The 17,583-nt window shown below is 48.3% G+C and overlaps 1 pseudogene; it reads right to left on the bottom strand.

Annotated features, from left to right (window-relative positions):
* Positions 1-509: 509 nt before the first annotated feature.
* Positions 510-17,583, bottom strand: part of LOC136515499 (protein NSP-INTERACTING KINASE 3-like) — a 108,964-nt pseudogene continuing 91,890 nt past the window's right edge.

Raw genomic sequence — 17,583 nt, forward strand, 5'->3', positions numbered from 1 at the left:
GGCAGGGTCGAGGAGGTGTACATTTCACGAGGATGGCCGTGTGTTAGCCACATCCACAAAAAGTGATGATCCTAGTTTGACATCGTAAAAAAAGGGCAGTCATTAAAAGTAAGTTTTGTTTACAAAGTATATGTGCAACTAATAATAAGCTGCATGTAAAAAAGATCTAAGGATGGGTCTAGCGTAATGGAGTTTCTCCACCTGTGTCCTGGAGAGTTAAGAGTAGTAGTAAAATCTCAGATGCAGAACAGAAGATTCCGCTAGTTAATTATTTATCTACATATATATATTCCAATTCTTTGCTTTATGTCACTAACTTTTGTCCAGCAAGGAGGTCTTACGTTAAACATGTCTTTTCAGAAAAGCCATATGCATGGAAAAACATTATAGACATGCCATGCTACTCAAAAGAAAGCCTGAAGCATCCCTACGCTTCCTTTGCCTTCCCAAGTTGGTAGTCTAAAACTGATTATTACATATATATACACAAATGACAAGCAGTAGCCAGATCACCTTGGCCTCGAGAGTTTAATGGCTTGCAGCTCGATCGAATTGCGCTGGTCTTCATCATCATAATTTATACCAATTGACACAAATTCTGGTGAACAGCCGGGGTTTGGGTCCTCAATATTTTTAACGGCCTCCCATTTTTCTGCAGCCCCATCTCCTCCTTCCTGCATCTTAACAATTTCAGACATTTTGGGGCGGTGGCAAGGTCTGTACATTGTGCAGAGCAAAGCAATCTGAACAAACTCCTCCAATTCAGCATTGTCGTAATTGCTTCCTAGCTTCCGGTCCACAAACATGCTTAGCTGACTTTGTTCCAGAAGTTCTTTGGCCTGAAACATGAAGGCACAACTGTGTGGGAAGAGAAGTTCATGGTATTTGAATGAACAAAAGAAACACAATTGGCAAAAACAAAGTCCTTTTGGGAAAAATGAAATTCTTGGAGTGGTGCAGCCACGCAAATTCGATCTAGATCCTAGGTGTTATTGCCTTGCTACTCAAGTGGAATACAAAACTTCAGGGAGCAATAGATTATGGTTACATTAGTATACACATGGCCTGCACTCGATGTGGCGATGGCTGCTGGGACTAAGGTCCGGAATGAATTTACAAAAACTATGTTTGAGAAAAGTGCATTGCAAGCTATATGCATTATTGTGGTAAACTATAATTATGTCTTCTGGAGTTGCATATTGTCTAAAGTCAAGTTAAACGGTGACACTGTTTAGAAACGCATATGTTTAGTTATAGTATAGCTTAAGGAGCTTAAGTTTTACAAAGACCATATTTTCCCTCCAGGGAGTTTATGATTATCTTCTATTCTGTACATATAAATGTAAATTCAGATTACATAAAGCTCAGATATATGTATGTCTTTACATCTTCTTTATTAGTGCAGAGGCTGAAAGTTGCACTTCTATTATTATGTAAGACATACTTAGTTGGTTATTTTGTTATATGACTTTGGTGCTATAATTTGTCAGAGGAAGTACGCATAACCAAATAGCTTGAGTATTAAGAGGCAATCAGGTATGTAGAACAAAACACAAAATACAGATACTTGAATTTTCATTCCTTCCATTCCAAATTATAGTTCACTTTGACTTTGCCAAAGTTAAACTTCTCTAACTAGGACTAAGTTTTTGAAAAATATATTAACATCCACAAGTTAAAATAAATGCTCAATAAAACCTATTTCATGGAGAATTTAATAAAGCTAATTTGACGTGTTCTAGATATATTGATACATTTTTCTATAAACTTGATCGAAGATATGAAAGTTTCACTTAGGACAAAACCAAAAAGAACTATAATTTGTAATGGAGGGAGTAACTTAAAAACCCTATAAGGATTCTCAACCCTGTTCTTCTTAATGCAACGAATGCAGCTCTCCTGCGTTTTCGAGAGAAAAAAAAACTTAAAATGCCTATTGACTTTCCTTTCAATTAAATTCTTCAACATCATCTAATTTGTATGCTCTTTAACCATTTATCTTCAATTGCCTTTAACATGGGTGGCCAAATACTATTTATGCCTGTAAACATACTGAACTCTTCCTATGCAAGTGACCTGAAGAAAAACAATTCTTTCTTTAAAAAATACTCCAGTAAATAAACTAAATTTGAACCTAGACATATATAAGTGTAACACCCTAAAATTTGAATTTTTGGAAATAGAGCTAAAAAGATTTAATTTGGAATTTATGTGCTCATGAAAACATAGGAAAATAAAAATTTTCATTAATTTAAAATTTATCATAAGGTAGCAACATGTTGGTGCATACATGCAGCTACATTTTTATTTTGTGATGATTGGGTTTGATCAAGACTTCAAAAGGATTTAAATTTGAATTTACTTTGGATTTGAAAATTGGGTTTAAGAAAATAAAAAGGAATTTCTTTTTCCCTCCCTCTCCTTACCTGGCATTTGGTCCGTTTGGCCTTGTTTCCCCGCGCGGCCCATCTTCTCCTCTTCTCTCGTGAAGCCCAACAGGCCGGCCCAGCCGAGCAGTGCGCCCGTGCCGTGCGTCTCCTCCCCTCTCTCGGTCGCTGACATGCCGAGCCCACATGTCAGGCACTTCTCCTACCTCGTGCCCGAGCCAGACACCACCGCTGGTAAGTCCGCATCCACGCCGTCTCCTCCCTTGCCTTGCGCCCCATGCCACTCCGCGCCATAAATAGCAGCTGCCCGCGGTCGTGCCTCCCCATCCCAAGCCTTGAAGTCGCAGCCACCTCGCCGAATCGCTGCGCCGCCGCGTAACGTAGCGCCGGCATGCTTGCCGTTCGCTCCACCGCATCTCGCGTCGCCTCTGTGCCATCTCTGACCGCGAAGACTACCTGGGTGAGTTCGCCTCTCCGTCCTTGTTCTCCCCGTGTTTCCGGTTTGCTCTCTCATGATCTCTAGGTCCGATTTCAAGCTTCATCGATGAGCTTCTTGCCGCCGACCATGGCACCGCCGCGAAGTTCGCCGCCAACCACGCCGGTTCACACTCTCTCTCTCTAATCTATTCCTGGCCATCTGAATCTAGATCAACGGTCAAGATTAGATCGCGTTAATTCGTACCCCTTCGGTCCACGGCACAGTGGTGGACTTGGTCCACTTTCCCACGTCAGCCGGTCCATGGCCAGCTCACCACCCTGGTCCACTCCTGCATTGCCACGTGGTGCCCACATGGACAACGACCCAGTCAACCCCGCCAGTGCTAGCACTTTTGTGAAAAAGCCCCTGAGTTTCCTTGAAAACAACCCGCGGTCCACCCTCTGTTGAAAGTATTTCAAATATGCCCTTGATTTATCTGTTTTGGCCCCTGTGTTTTTTCCAAAAACGACGCCCGGTCCACAATACTGTTTTAATTATTTTTAATATGAAATTGATTTCAAAATATTTAACGAATTTCCATTGATCTTATTTTATGCGTAGTTTCTCCGTTTTAACTCCGATTTGACCCATTCATGTTGGGTTAGATTCGTGATTGAGTAATTTACATGTTCATCCTACTGTTAAATATATTTTTAACTTTTGAAATTAGAGGTAACACCCTAAAATTTGCTTCTCTTGAAATAGAGCTAAATGATTTAACTTTGTATTTTTATGCTCACGAAAACATGAGGAAATAATAAATTTTCATTAGATTAAAATTTATCTTAAGGTAGAAACATGTTTGTTGGATTCATGCCGGTCTCACCTTGTGTTTCTTTGTGCAAAATGTGTTTTTTTAAAATACGTAGAGGAGACGAATATCTATCTCTAGGAATTTTCCGGCTTCTTTCTCGAATTTAATTCCTACCTCCTTCACCTTAATCTTTATGTTCCAAGTTCCCAACAATCTTTTCATGAGCTCCAAATAATTTATTTGGGTTCATCATGTTCTGTGGGGGTATTAACCCCTATACCCTTACGGCTAGGCTTGGGTCGGCCCAGATCAGAGGGTTCGGTCCACCAAAAGACGACGCGCGGCCCGGCCAACCTGTTCGGAGTCCCGTGCAAGGAGTCAAGACGGATTTGGCGATCAAGCAAGATCCTGGTCGGTTAGAATAGGAATCCTTATCCGGCCACCTATGGCAATTGTAACTGGCTAGGATTAGTTTTCAGATCTGTAACCCTGCCCCCCGGACTATATAAGGCGGGCAGGGGACCCCTCTAAAAAACATCTCTCATTGACATATAGCAATACAATCATACGCAGGACATAGGTATTATGCCTTCTTGGCGGCCGAACCTGGATAAAACCTCATGTTTGTCTTGCGTCACCGTCTTGTTCGTAGCTTGCGTATCTGTCTGCCGACAATCTACTACCTAGGGCATACCCCTGGGTAGACTGCCGACCATATTTCGTCGATAGTGGCGCGCCAGGTAGGGGGTGTGCGTACTGCTCTCCAAGCGAATAAGATGGTCATCATCCCTGGCTTCATGGCTACACCGAACGATCTCACGTTCACTATCAGTCAGATCACCTGGACCACCGGCTCCGACGACTTCATCGCCACGATCACGGAGGAGGCATGGATTCAATCTGCGTCGACCGCTGCTTCACCTACATCGGCTACGGCTCCGACCATGGTGGATACGGCTCCGACCACGGAGGATCTGGCTCTAACCACGGTGGATCTGGCTCCGACCACGATGGATACGGCTTCGACCATGGTAGATCTGGCTCCGACCATGGTGGGTTTGGCTTCGACCATAGTGGATCTGACTCTGACCACGCCCGCATCGCTTTCAGCCACGCCGACAACCCGTTGTCCGCTTCCCCGCTACAAAGGGAGGCAGATCGACAACACCGACCTGCTCGACTCCATCGATCGGGTCAGCACCAAACTTGCTGAAACCCTAGCTCTGGTAAGTTCAATTCAAAGTGGACCTAATGAGCAGGTAACCGCTTCCCACAATAGATCTACCCGACCAGCTCGGGCCAGTCATCCTACACGACTTGGTATAGATCTCGTGGTCATATCTACTCCTAAAGGGTGCTCTGCTCGTCGCCAACCAGCCTTCACGATGGGTCTCCGGCTCTCCGAGTATGAAGCCTCGACGGAGAACTACCAGGCCCAACCCTACGGCCTGCGAAACGCTGCCTCCAACTATGAGTATAATGTACAACGCAACTTTGTCAACATGATTAGGATTGAGGATTATCAAGAAGGATCCGTCCACATAGTCCAAGAGGGTGACTCTAGCTCCTCGTCTGGCATCGCATCTAATGCCTCCGACCACACTGAGCTCTAGCATCACGATGATGAAGGCGTCAAATACGATCTGGATATCCCAGACCACGCCCGGGGTTCCCACAATTCCCGTCTTTCCCACCAAGACGAGGGGATTTGATCAATGTCGTCAGTAATGACGAACCACCAGTAGTCGGCGAAACAGAACATGAAAGGATTGCTCGTGAAGCACGCAATATTGACCGGTTTAATCATTGACAAATCGAAGCTGAAGCAGAAGAGGAGGCACGACGCATAAGGGTCCAGCCACGCGACCTCAACAATGCCTTCGATAGGGTGGGGGACAAACAGGTCTTCAGGACTCCAAGCGCCAACGTAGCCGTTGCTATGGCGACAATGCAATGGCCACCCAATACCCCAGAAACTCAGGCAGTTCACGATGAAATACAAGCCTATCTGATGGCCGCTATGGCCCAGACCGCAGAGATTGTAAATCAAGCCCGGGCTCCATCTGTCTCAGTCGAGTCAAGCTGCCAGTACTCAAGTCGCTCATAGCCACCCAACCAACGTGGCTCGTGCAACAACGACCCATCAGACAACCGTCAAGGTGGCAATGGTGGCCATGATGGTGGTCGAGATGACAACCGCCGTCGGGAGGACAACCGCCGCAATGTCCGGGATGACAACCGCCAAGACTACCGTGATAATCGCCGCGATAACCACGGTCGCAGGGCTAATCTAGATGGCAACCGAGATCGCCGCGATGGCAATAACGATCTCCGCCATTACCTCGGAGGACGTGATCTGCGCGATCGCATCAACCAGAGAGCCAATGATCGTGCGTCTCACGAAAGCTATCGCCGTATGGAATATGATACTGCCCACGGCCCACTGGGTTTGAAGCAGTTCACTCCGCACCTTCGCCAAGTCATATGGCCCAAGAACTTCAAGCTCGAAAAACTTCAGAAGTATGACGGCAAGGAGAACCCCGAATTATGGGTCATGCTCTATGAAACCACGTGCAGATCAGCCATGGCTGACGAGCACGTCATGTCTAACTACTTTCCAGTCGATGTTGGTCATGCAGGTCACCAATGGCTGGTCAGTTTGCCGACAAACTACTTCGATTCCTGGCAAGAACTCAAGCAAGCTTTCATCGACAACTTCATTGCCACTTGCGAGCAACCCGGCAACAAATATGATCTACAGCGGATTCGAGATCGGAAAGATGAGCCGCTGCGCGAGTACGTCCGGCGTTTCTCGGAGATGCGCATCAAGGTCCTATCAATCTCCGACAGCGAGGCAATCGAGGCTTTCATCACTGGCCTCCGCTTCCATGATGCTCTAAGGGACAAGCTCCTTCGCAAGAGGCCTGAATCGGTCACAGCGCTCCTGGCCACCGCTAAGAAATATGCGGACACCGACGACGCTAAAAAGATAATTATCGAAGAAGCAGCAAGGGTTCCGCGCTCTGACCACCCCCCACACCGCGACGACTACCGCGGCAACCGTGGTCGAAACGACAATTTTGACCGCCGCAACCAGCGCAACGACTCCCGCGACCACCGCGACCAATGTAATCAGCGGCGTAACCACCGTGACGATTATAGGGGCAAGCGTGCTCGGGAAGACGATGGTGAAGTCAACACCATCAAGAAAGGGGGCGGACGTCGTAAATACAAAGAAGACTACGCCAAAGCATTGAAAGGGCCCTGCCAGCTCCATCCCAAGTCCAACCACACCATGGAGAACTGTCGCATTCTCAAGTCTATCTACACACGTCAACAGGCTCCGGATACGTCCGACAAGCCTAACGATGCAGGGGAACAGCGCAACGAGGACAACGACGATGAAGACGCAGATCCCCATCACAAGTATGTCAAGCCAACCGATCATGTGCACAACATCATTAGAGGCAAAGTGTCCATCGAGACCAAGCAAGAACACAAGCTGCTTGCCCGCGCTTGCTTGAACGTGTCCAACACCGACAACCTCATCGCCGATCCATGGCTCCCTCCTTGGTCTCACCGTGAGATCTCCTTCAGCAGAAAAGACCAATGGGCCTCAATACCTGAACCAGGACGTTTTCCCCTGGTCCTTGATCCTTGTATCAACAAAGTTCAATTCGATAGAGTGCTGATTGACGGCGGCAGCTCCATCGATATACTGTTCAAGAACAGTCTGCCGGCCCTAAAGATAACCCAGGCGGATCTCAAGCCATACGAGGCATAGTTCTGGGGTGTTCTCCTAGGACAGAGCTCTACACCTCTCGGGCAGATCACGTTACCTGTGTAGTTTGGGACCCCAGACCACTTCCGCACCGACTACGTCAACTTCGTGGTCGCTGACTTAGACGGCACCTACCATGCTATCCTGGGTCGACCATCGCTCACCAAGTTCATGGCCATACCTCATTATAGGTATCTGGTGTTGAAGATGCCTACCGAGAAAGGAGTTCTAACTCTTAGGGGCAACGTATACGCAGCTTATACCTGCGAGGACGATAGCTTCAAAGTAGTAGAGGCTCACGACCTCTCTATTCGCATGGCCGAGACCACGCTCGATGCCAAGAAGACCTCGGCCGACCACCTAGAGATCCCAGAGCTCGAGGCTCCACGCAAGAACACCAAGTCCAAGGAGCACAAGGTGATCCAGCTGGTCGATGGCGATCCCAGCAAAACGACCCTTATCGGGGCCAACCTGGATCCCAAATAGGAAGACACGCTCGTCAGGTTCTTGAGGAACAACGTGGAGGTGTTCGTATGGAAACCTGCTGACATGCCCGGTGTACCTTAGAACTTGATCGAGCACTCCTTGAATGTAAACGGCAAGGCCAAACCTATCAAGCAGAAGCTACGACGGTTCGCTCGCGACAAGAAGGAGCACGGCTTTTGGCAGCCGGATTTATCAAAGAAGTGTATCATCCGGAGTGGTTAGCCAACCCGGTTCTTGTACGCAAAAAGAATAATGAATGGAGAATGTGCGTTGATTACACTGATCTCAACAAACACTGCCCTAAGGACCCCTTCGGCTTACCTCACATAGACGAGGTCGTAGATTCAACCGCCGGTTGTGAGCTGCTTTCCTTTCTCGATTGCTACTCTAGTTATCACCAGATCGCTCTTAAAAAGGACGACCAGATCAAGACATCTTTTATCATGCCTTTTGGTGCCTACTGCTACACGACCATGTCGTTTGGGCTCAAGAACGTAGGGGCTACATACCAACGTGCTATACAGGCCAACCTCAAAGATGAGATAAAAGATGACCTCGTCGAGGCCTATGTTGATGATGTAATTGTCAAAACCAAGGAAGCACATACCCTTGTTGACAACCTAGAACGCACCTTTACATCCCTTAACACATTCCAATGGAAATTAAACCCAAAGAAGTGTATCTTTGGTGTTCCTTCTGGCATACTACTTGGCAACGTCGTCAGTCACGACGGCATACGCCCTAACCCAGAGAAGGTCAAAGCTGTCTTGGACATGAAGCCACCCAAAAAGGTGAAGGATGTTCAGAAGCTTACCGGATGCATGGCTGCTCTCAGCCGTTTCATATCAAGATTAGGCGAAAAGGGATTACCGTTCTTTAAACTACTCAAAGCATCCGAGAAGTTTGAGCGGTCGGAGGAAGCAGACGCTGCCTTCACACAGCTGAAACAATACCTTATGTCACCTCCGGTTCTTACTGCTCCCAGAGAAGACGAAACACTCTTGCTTTACATTACGGCAACTAATCGAGTGGTCTCCACTGCCATGGTGGTCGAGCACGACGAGCCCGGCCACGTCTACAAGGTACAGCGACCAATCTATTTCATCAGTGAGGTGCTCAATGAATCCAAGACCAGGTACCCACAGATCTAGAAATTGATCTACGCCATACTAATAACATCCTGAAAGTTGAAACATTACTTCGACGGATATCGTGTGGTGGTCAAGACTGAGTACCCTCTGTGAGACATCATTAGTAACAAGGATGCGAATGGGTGCATCGTCAAGTGGGCAATGGAGCTATGCCCCTTCTCCTTGGAATTCGCAAGCCGTACTACAATCAAGTCTCAGGCACTCGTCGATTTCATCGTCGAGTGGACAGACTTAAGCACACCTACCTCTCAGGGGCCCGACGAGTATTGGAAGATGTACTTCGATGGTTCTCTCAACATCGATGGCGTAGGAGCAGGAGTCCTTTTCGTGTCACCATCCAAGGAGCAGCTCCGGTACGTCCTCAGGATTTATTTCCCAGCATCTAATAATGCCGCCGAATACGAAGCATGCCTACATGGTTTGCGCATTGCGATCGAGCTCGGTGTTAAACGTCTCTATGTCTACGGAGACTCGGCTCTGGTCATCAACCAACTCAACAAGGACTGGGACACGATCAGCGAAAGGATGGATGCATACTGCAAGTCAATCAGAAAGATGGAAGGCAAGTTCTACAGCATCGAGTACACACATGTGGTCTAGGACAAAAATCAAGCAGCAGATACCCTGTCAAAGCTAGGATCATCCCGTGCTAAAGTCCCACATGGCGTATTTGTTCAAGACCTGCTCACACCTTCCATCGAGGAGGAAGATCCCACGGTCGACAAGCCTCTAGACAAGCAATTGGTGGCTATGGTTCTGAAGTCGAGCACCACTGAGCCACCTCCGACCACACATGAGCCCGACTGGAGAAAACCTTTCATCAGGTACCTGATAGATGGCAGCGGTTACACTGATCGGACAGAAAACGAGCGCTTGATGCGTCGTAGTAAGCAGTATCTGCTCGTCGATGGCAAGTTGTGGCACAAGAACGCAAAGGAGGAAATCTTGATGAAGTGTATAACCCGGGAGGATGGCAAACATCTCCTGGACCAAATCCACTCCGGCTCCTGCGGCAACCACGCAGCCTCGAGAACGCTGGTCGGCAAGGCTTTCCGAGCAGGGTTCTATTGGCCGTCAGCGGTAGCTGATGTAGAGAAGCTAGTCCGGCACTGTGAGGGTTGTTAGTTCTTCGCTAAGAGAATCCACATACCAGCACATGAGATCCAGACAATACCAGCCTCTTGGCCCTTCGCATGCTGGGGACTGAATATGATCGGGCCAATCAAACCGGCTCCTGGGAAATTTACATGTGTCTTTGTACTGATCGACAAATTTTCTGAGTGGATAGAGTACATGCCTCTAGTACAGGCATCCTTAGAAAAGGCTGTTACGTTCCTCGACCAGGTCATCCACCGCTTCGGCATACCCAACAGCATCATCACTGATCTGGGTGCTCAGTTCACCGGGAATGCTTTTTAGGACTTCTGCGATGAAAGGAGCATAGTAGTGAAATACGTCTCGGTGGCGCACCCTAGAGCTAATGGATAGGTCGAGCAGGCAAACAGTATGATTTTGGACGCATTGAAGAAGAGGATGTATAGAGAAAACGACAAAGCCCCCAGAAGATGGCTCAAAGAGTTACCAGCCATGGTCTAGGGCCTCAGAACCTAGCCCAGTCACAATACCGGCATGTCACCATACTTTATGGTTTACGGTGCTGAGGCAGTGCTCCCAGCAGATATAGCCTTCAGATCAGCACGGGTAGAGAACTTCGATGAAGACAAGGCCAATGAAGCGAGGGAGCTAGAAGTGAATAGTGTAGAAGAGAAGCGGCTCAATTCTTGCGTACGTACAGCGAAATACCTTGCTGTTTTGTGCAGGTACTACAACAAGAACGTTAAGGAGCGGTTCTTCATGGTCGAGGACCTGGTCCTAAAGTGGAAGACAAACCAGGCTGGCGTCCATAAACTTGCAACTCCATGGGAGGGGCCCTTCATGATCAAGGAAGTCACACGACCAACGTCTTACAGGTTAGCTCACCTGGACGGTACGGCCATACCAAATTCATGGCACATCGACAAGCTTAGGCGTTTCTATGCTTAACTACTGAGATATGTACTCCCCTTGTACTTTCGATTTAATTCAATAAAGCTATTATGATTTCTCCGACCACTATGATTGTGTCACTTCAAATTTTATGGTTATTCTAACTTAGACAGTCAAAGCTGACCACCATTCCTTCATGGGTTTTCGGAGCAGGCCCTGTCTCCGGTCCCTCTCAACGCGTGCATGGGATCCGCTCTCTACGCTACGGGTGATCGGTAGGTCCCCCCTGGTTTGACTTGTTCGCGTCTACGTGTGCACAGGTCATGCACCTCACACTCCGACCACATGCCAAATCAGGGCCGTATAAACTTTTCAGGATAACGTGTCGAGTAAACTGGTACAACTAAACAGAATGCTAACATGTTCTCACTTAGTTATGCCAACACGAGTTTCAAGCTTAAGTACGTTTTATACAAAACAAACAAGCTTATAATGATATATAATTACATTATTACAAGCTTGCCTGAAGAGGTATAAGTTTACAATAACACAACTACATCCTTCTTCTACAGCTCTAGCCTATCATGTTGGCTGGTCGAGGCACGTGGCACCTACTGCTCGCTACTTCTGACATCTCGCTCGAGTCTCGGGGACTCTTGCACTGGTCGAGCTGAAGGGGATGGCCCCGCCGATGCCTGGCTAGTCGAGACCGCAGGCTTCGCCGGTTGGCTCGCAACTGATGGCATTTCTAGCTAGCTTGTTGATGGCATACCCTATACAGGTGCTGTCCCACCACCACATAGGTTAATATCACCAATTATCTTTGAAGACAGGTCCAGTTGGGTCATCTAAAGCTCCTCAGCCTTGTCTGGATTTACCTCTTTCGGGTACCCAGCCTCCAGGCGCTTAAGATCGATCAGGGGGTAGTGGGAACGCACCATGCTTAGCACATGTGCGCCTGTGTACTCACCCGCCTCCTTCATGAACTCTTGGAACCATTCCCATGCCTTTCGGCATCTCTCGACCAGTCCAAGCTATGGCGTCCTTGGCGTTTCCTCTGTAAGCGCTGGGTCAATAAGGTTGAGGACAGGCAAAATGCTAGTTGCCACTTCCTGGCACCGGTTCTTCCATGTGTCTCGATCCTCGGTGATCTTTGGGCATCGCGCCTTCCAGCCATCGCGATCTTTCATCACGGCTTCCAGATGCTTCTTGGCATTGACTTTCAAAACTACAAACCGTACAAGATATTAAAATGTCACGCCACGACAAGATAACGCAGACAGCAGAATGAGCAAGGTGGTCTGGAATACTTACTTTTTAGTTCCTCCTTCATCTTGGTTGTGTGGACCTAGAGTTGCGACTGGTCGTGTGCCAGTTTCTTATTGTCCTCCTTCAGGCGACCACACTCTATGGCCACAAGGCTATTCTCCTCTTGGAGATGGACTACTTCGGCTTCTAAGCCTGCACTATAGTTGTTACTACCAACAAAGCAACAACACGTGTCATGCATTTGCTGTGATAAAGTGACAACTTACTTGTTTTTTCCTGCTCTTTGTTACTGAGCTCGACGACCAGGTTCTGGTTTTGTGCCTCTTGCTCCATCCTCTCCTGGTCGGCGGCTTCAAGTTGGTGGCATAAGTGTTCCACCTCGGTAGCCAGTTCTCTGTTGCTTGCTGTGATCCCCTCAATCTGGTCGAAGCACTTCTTTCGGTACCTTGCGGTCTTCATCAAGTCCTGCAGGTAAAAAAGCTAAGTCAGATAGTTTGACTGGATAGCAGGATCAAGTGGTCAAGCCAAACATACCTGGACTTCCGTCACCAGACGTTTTGCCGCTCGTTCAACTTTCATGGTCTCCTCGACCTCTAGGATTTCCTCATGCATAACCCATTGGTCGTTCCGCCAGCGCGACACATATACATGTTGTCGCTTGTCCTAGGGACGGCCTAGGACCTCTTCTACTTCGTCCTCTTCGGCGTCTTGTTTGGGTAGCGGCGCTGGTCTGGAGTTTGCAGTCTCTACGATCACTATGGCTTTCCCATGGGCCATAGCATCGGCAAATGTGCTCTGTGCCACCTCCGGCTGCTGCTCCTCGGGTTGGTCTGATACCCTTGGCGCCGAAGTATTCCCCTCAGCAGGGTTAGTGCTCGGAGCACTTGTACTTGGCTTGGCTCTCCCCTCGACCAACTGCTCGGGGACTATCGTCTGGCTGCTCGACTGCTAAGGCTCCGGTGGACTTTCTGCTACAGGTTCCTCTATAGCCGGCTGCTGGGCAGTTTTCTCCGTCATTGCTGGCGGTGCCATGCCGCACCAGGCTAGTTGGTCGGGATTTTCGGTGGACGCCGATCTAATATATCAGAGATAAGTTCAGAAGACAACAGTATTCAATATAAATTGTAATCTTACATCTGGGTTGCAAATACTTATAGCTTGGAAGCACGAAATGATGTGGCGAAGGCGCATCTCTTCATCCATGCTTGTTCCACGTGCTCTGCGGGTGCCAACGGGTCTCTTTCCACGACCAGTACCGGCGTCGGGGCTTCATGATTGACCCCTTTGCCGCTTGTCCTCTGCATTGCAGTGGTCGGTGATGCGAGTTCCACTAGCACAGAGGAGCCACCCTGCTCCATCGACTCCTGTTGTCTCCTCCTCTTTCGAGGGACGAGTTGGACGATGTCTGCATCCTCTGTTTCATCATCTGACAGTGTAAAGATGGCCTGACGACGCTTGCTGGCCACCGGCCGCTTGCCAGTAGCCCTGGCCGTTGCCTCCTCCCCAACCCCAAGTGCGGCCCAGTCGACGTCTTCGATCCTGGCGCTGGTCTGGGCGGTTGGGCCGGCAACTTGCGGCCAATCCACACCAGGGGGTGGAGACACGAACATTGTTGCTCTGTCATGACCATTACTCTAGGAAACATAAAGGCAACAACACAGTAAGTTTCTGTTACAACATAACTCCACGGGTATAAGGCAGCATAATTTACCTTTGGGGGAGGTCGAGCCAGCTTGAAAGCATGCTCGATGTTGCTCAACCTGACATAATTTGGATCAGCTAAGTTGAATAGCTCTCCAATCCTGGCCTTGACCTCTATCTTGTCAAGCGCCTCTTGCCTGGTCCTAGTTGGGTCTACGCTACCTTGGTACTCGTAGCCAGGATGTATCCTCCTCTGGCAAGGCTGGATCCTTTGACTGATGAAGTTTCTGACCACGCTCGGACCGTCCAATTTCCTCCATGGGATCAACCCAATTAGTTCTTGGATCTGTTCTAGGTGCTCGGGCTTTTCTAACCAGCTGTTCTTCTTCTCTGGAATGAACCCCATGTCGCACAATGTGATTGTGTTCGGCTCCTCGCGGATGTAGAACCACTTCTTGTACCATTCCTCCAACGAAGTGTTCCAAGGGCAGTGCAAGTACTGGGCCTTCATCCCATCACGCAGATTGACGTACACACCACCGGCTATCTTCGAGCCGCCGCTTCCTTTCTTCCGTAGACAGAAAAGATGGCGAAAGAAGTTGAAATGGGGCTGGAAGCCACCATATGCTTCGCAAAGATGAATGAAGGTGGAGACAAGAAGAATTGAGTTGGGATGCAGATTGCAAATCCTAATCTCGTAATACAAGCAGAGCCCCTGAAGGAAAGGGTGCACTAGAACCCCAAAACCTCGCTTGAAGAAATCTTCGAAAACCACAATCTCACCTGGTTGTGGATTGGGGTACCCTTCTCTTTCCGGCGCATGCCATCCCACGAGCTCCTTGTTGTGGAGTACTCCCATGGTGACGAGGTCTTCGATGGTCTGCTCGTTGCTTCTTGACTTCCACCACTCCTTCGCCATGACTCCGGCTTTCTTCTGGGCGTCACTCTTCGCCATGAATCTGCCCTTGCTGGTGCAGGTGGATGCGGTGGATGGGTGATTGGCGATGATTTTGGAGGATTTAGGGTTGGCAAGAGGAAGAAGAAGGCTGCGCCGGCGAATGGTAATGGGGATCGGTAAAAAATAACTTACCAGTTCTATATTATAAATAACCAAGAGTTCCGCCGTTTTGTCTGCCCAAGATTCTTGGGAGACGTGCGCACGCGCCGAAGACGGTTGTTTTCACAACCTCGAGATCTATGCCAATAAACGTGCCCCTTCGCTACCAGTGTGCACGCCCCTTCGCTACCAGTGTACGCGCCTCTTCGTTACTAGTGTGAGAAGGCCCACACTGACGCACCTCCTTATAGGTGCCAAGTGACTGTTTGCTTGAAAGGACAGGAAGGCAGTATAGCGTGCTATACCCATCTGCTTTTTCTAACCAGATGTGTCAGATTGGACTTGACAGAGTAAGAAGATAAATAAATACACCAAATAATAGTTCAAGCGGCATTCGTTTCTTTGCTGCATGTCTCGTGCTCATGGATGGTCCAGACCACTACCGTGCTCGGGGACTGCTCCGACCACTAACGTGCTCGGGGACTGCTACAACCACTACCGTGCTCAGGGACTGCTCCGACCACTACCGTGCTCGGGGACTGTCTAGACCACTACCGTGCTCGGGGACTGCCCAGACCACTACCGTGCTCGGGGACTGCTCTGACCACTACTATGCTCGAGGGCTGCTGCGACCACTACCGTGCTCGGGGACTGCCCCGACCGCTATCGTGCTTGGGAACTGTCCCGACCACTGCTCAGAGATCGCTCTCCTCGGCTACATGTGATTTGTACTCACATATAGTTGAGAGGCATTTATTTAGACCTTGCTACAAGGCTCATACCTCACCTTCCAGCAAGCTCGGGGACTACATCGGTACGATGCACCTGCCAGTGCATCTCATATCGCCTGTATGACGATTGGGTTCTCAACTTAACTGGAAATTCTTTTTAGACCCTGGCACCATGTGCCTACATCACCTACTACCTGGCTCAGGGACTAAGTGGGCACACTTCACCTTGCGGTGAATGTGTTTATTTTATTGACCCCTATGCTTTGACTGATTGACAGGATTACTATCATGCTCGGGAACTGTCCCGACCATTGCTCGGAGACCGCTCTCCTTGGCTACATGTGATTTGTACTCACATACAGTTGAGAGGCATTTATTTAGACCTTGCTATAAGGCTCATACCTCGCCTTCCAGCAAGCTCGGGGACTACATTGGTACGATACACCTGCCGGTGCATCTCGTATCGCCTGTACGACGATTGGGTTCTCAACTTAACTGTGAATTCTTTTTTAGACCCTGGCACCACATGCCTACGTCACCTACTACCAGGCTCAGGGACTAAGTGGGCACACTTCACCTTGCGGTGAATGTGTTTGTTTTTTGACCCTTACGCCTCTGATGATCAAAGACGCTACGCTTCAAGACGCACTTAAATTTCTTTTTAGAAATACAAGTGGGCACACTTCCTAAGACAGAAATCTTTTTCTTTTTTCTTAAGAGCACCATACATTCTTCGGACAAACTAGTTCTCCGATGAAAACGGTGGTTAGAGATGTCAAGAACTCAAGCCTCACTGTTCGGAGAAGGTTAAAAATGGCGTGTCACAGCATAATACATGGTGCTCGGGGACTAGCTGTGGGGGTATTAACCCCTATACCCTTATGGCTAGGCTTGTGCCGGCCCAGATCAGAGGGTCCGGTCCACCAAAAGACGACGCGTGGCCTGGCCAACCTATTCGGAGTCCCGCGCAAGGAGTCAAGACGGATTTGGCGATCAAGTAAGATCCTGGTCGGTTAGAATAGGAATCCTTATCCGGCCACCTATGGCAATTGTAACTGGCTAGGATTAGTTTCCAGATCTGTAACCCTACCCCTCGAACTATATAAGGCGGGCAGGGGACCCCTCTAAAAAATATCTCTCATTGACATACAGCAATACAATCAGACGCAGGACGTAGGTATTACGCCTTCTTGGCGGTCGAACCTGGATAAAACCTCGTGTTTGTCTTGTGTCACTGTCTTGTTCGTAGCTTGCGCATCTGTCTACCGACAATCTACTACCTTGGGCATACCCCTGGGTAGACTACCGACCATATTTCGTCGACATGTTCCAAAGTGTCTCTTGAAATTTTCCCCAATTTTTCGGAGGTCTCGGAGTATTTTTTGTGGCTTAAATATCAATTCTGGACTTTTTTAGAATTATTTTATTCGTGAAATTAATTAATTCCAAAAATAAATAATATATCTCATTTTCCAACCAACTCTCAAAGCCCATGTGCAATAATCATAATAAATCTCAAAGGCCCATGCATTTATTTACTAATGGGCTTTAATGATTATTTAGGTCCATTAGTAAATGTGGAGGGTGCAACATCAATTAGTATCATATTGCTAGTTGATGTAGATGTGGAGAGTTTTCTCCATATAAATATGTACCAACCCCTTAGGCAAAGCACATGAAAACTACCGTAAGGGGAGCCCCTAGTTTGGGAAATCCCTCATGTAGTAAATTAGATTTTTCTCCTCCTATCGCCGTTGCCGTCGCCGCCGCGCTGCCCGATGCCATAGACCCTCTGTCGACCACAAGAAGGCCCTAAGTGAGTTCGCTGTCTTCTCTTATTCCCTGTGCTCTCGGCTCGTCAA

The sequence above is a fragment of the Miscanthus floridulus genome, chromosome 17 (assembly GCF_019320115.1).
Source record: "Miscanthus floridulus cultivar M001 chromosome 17, ASM1932011v1, whole genome shotgun sequence".
NCBI classification, from domain to species: domain Eukaryota; kingdom Viridiplantae; phylum Streptophyta; class Magnoliopsida; order Poales; family Poaceae; genus Miscanthus; species Miscanthus floridulus.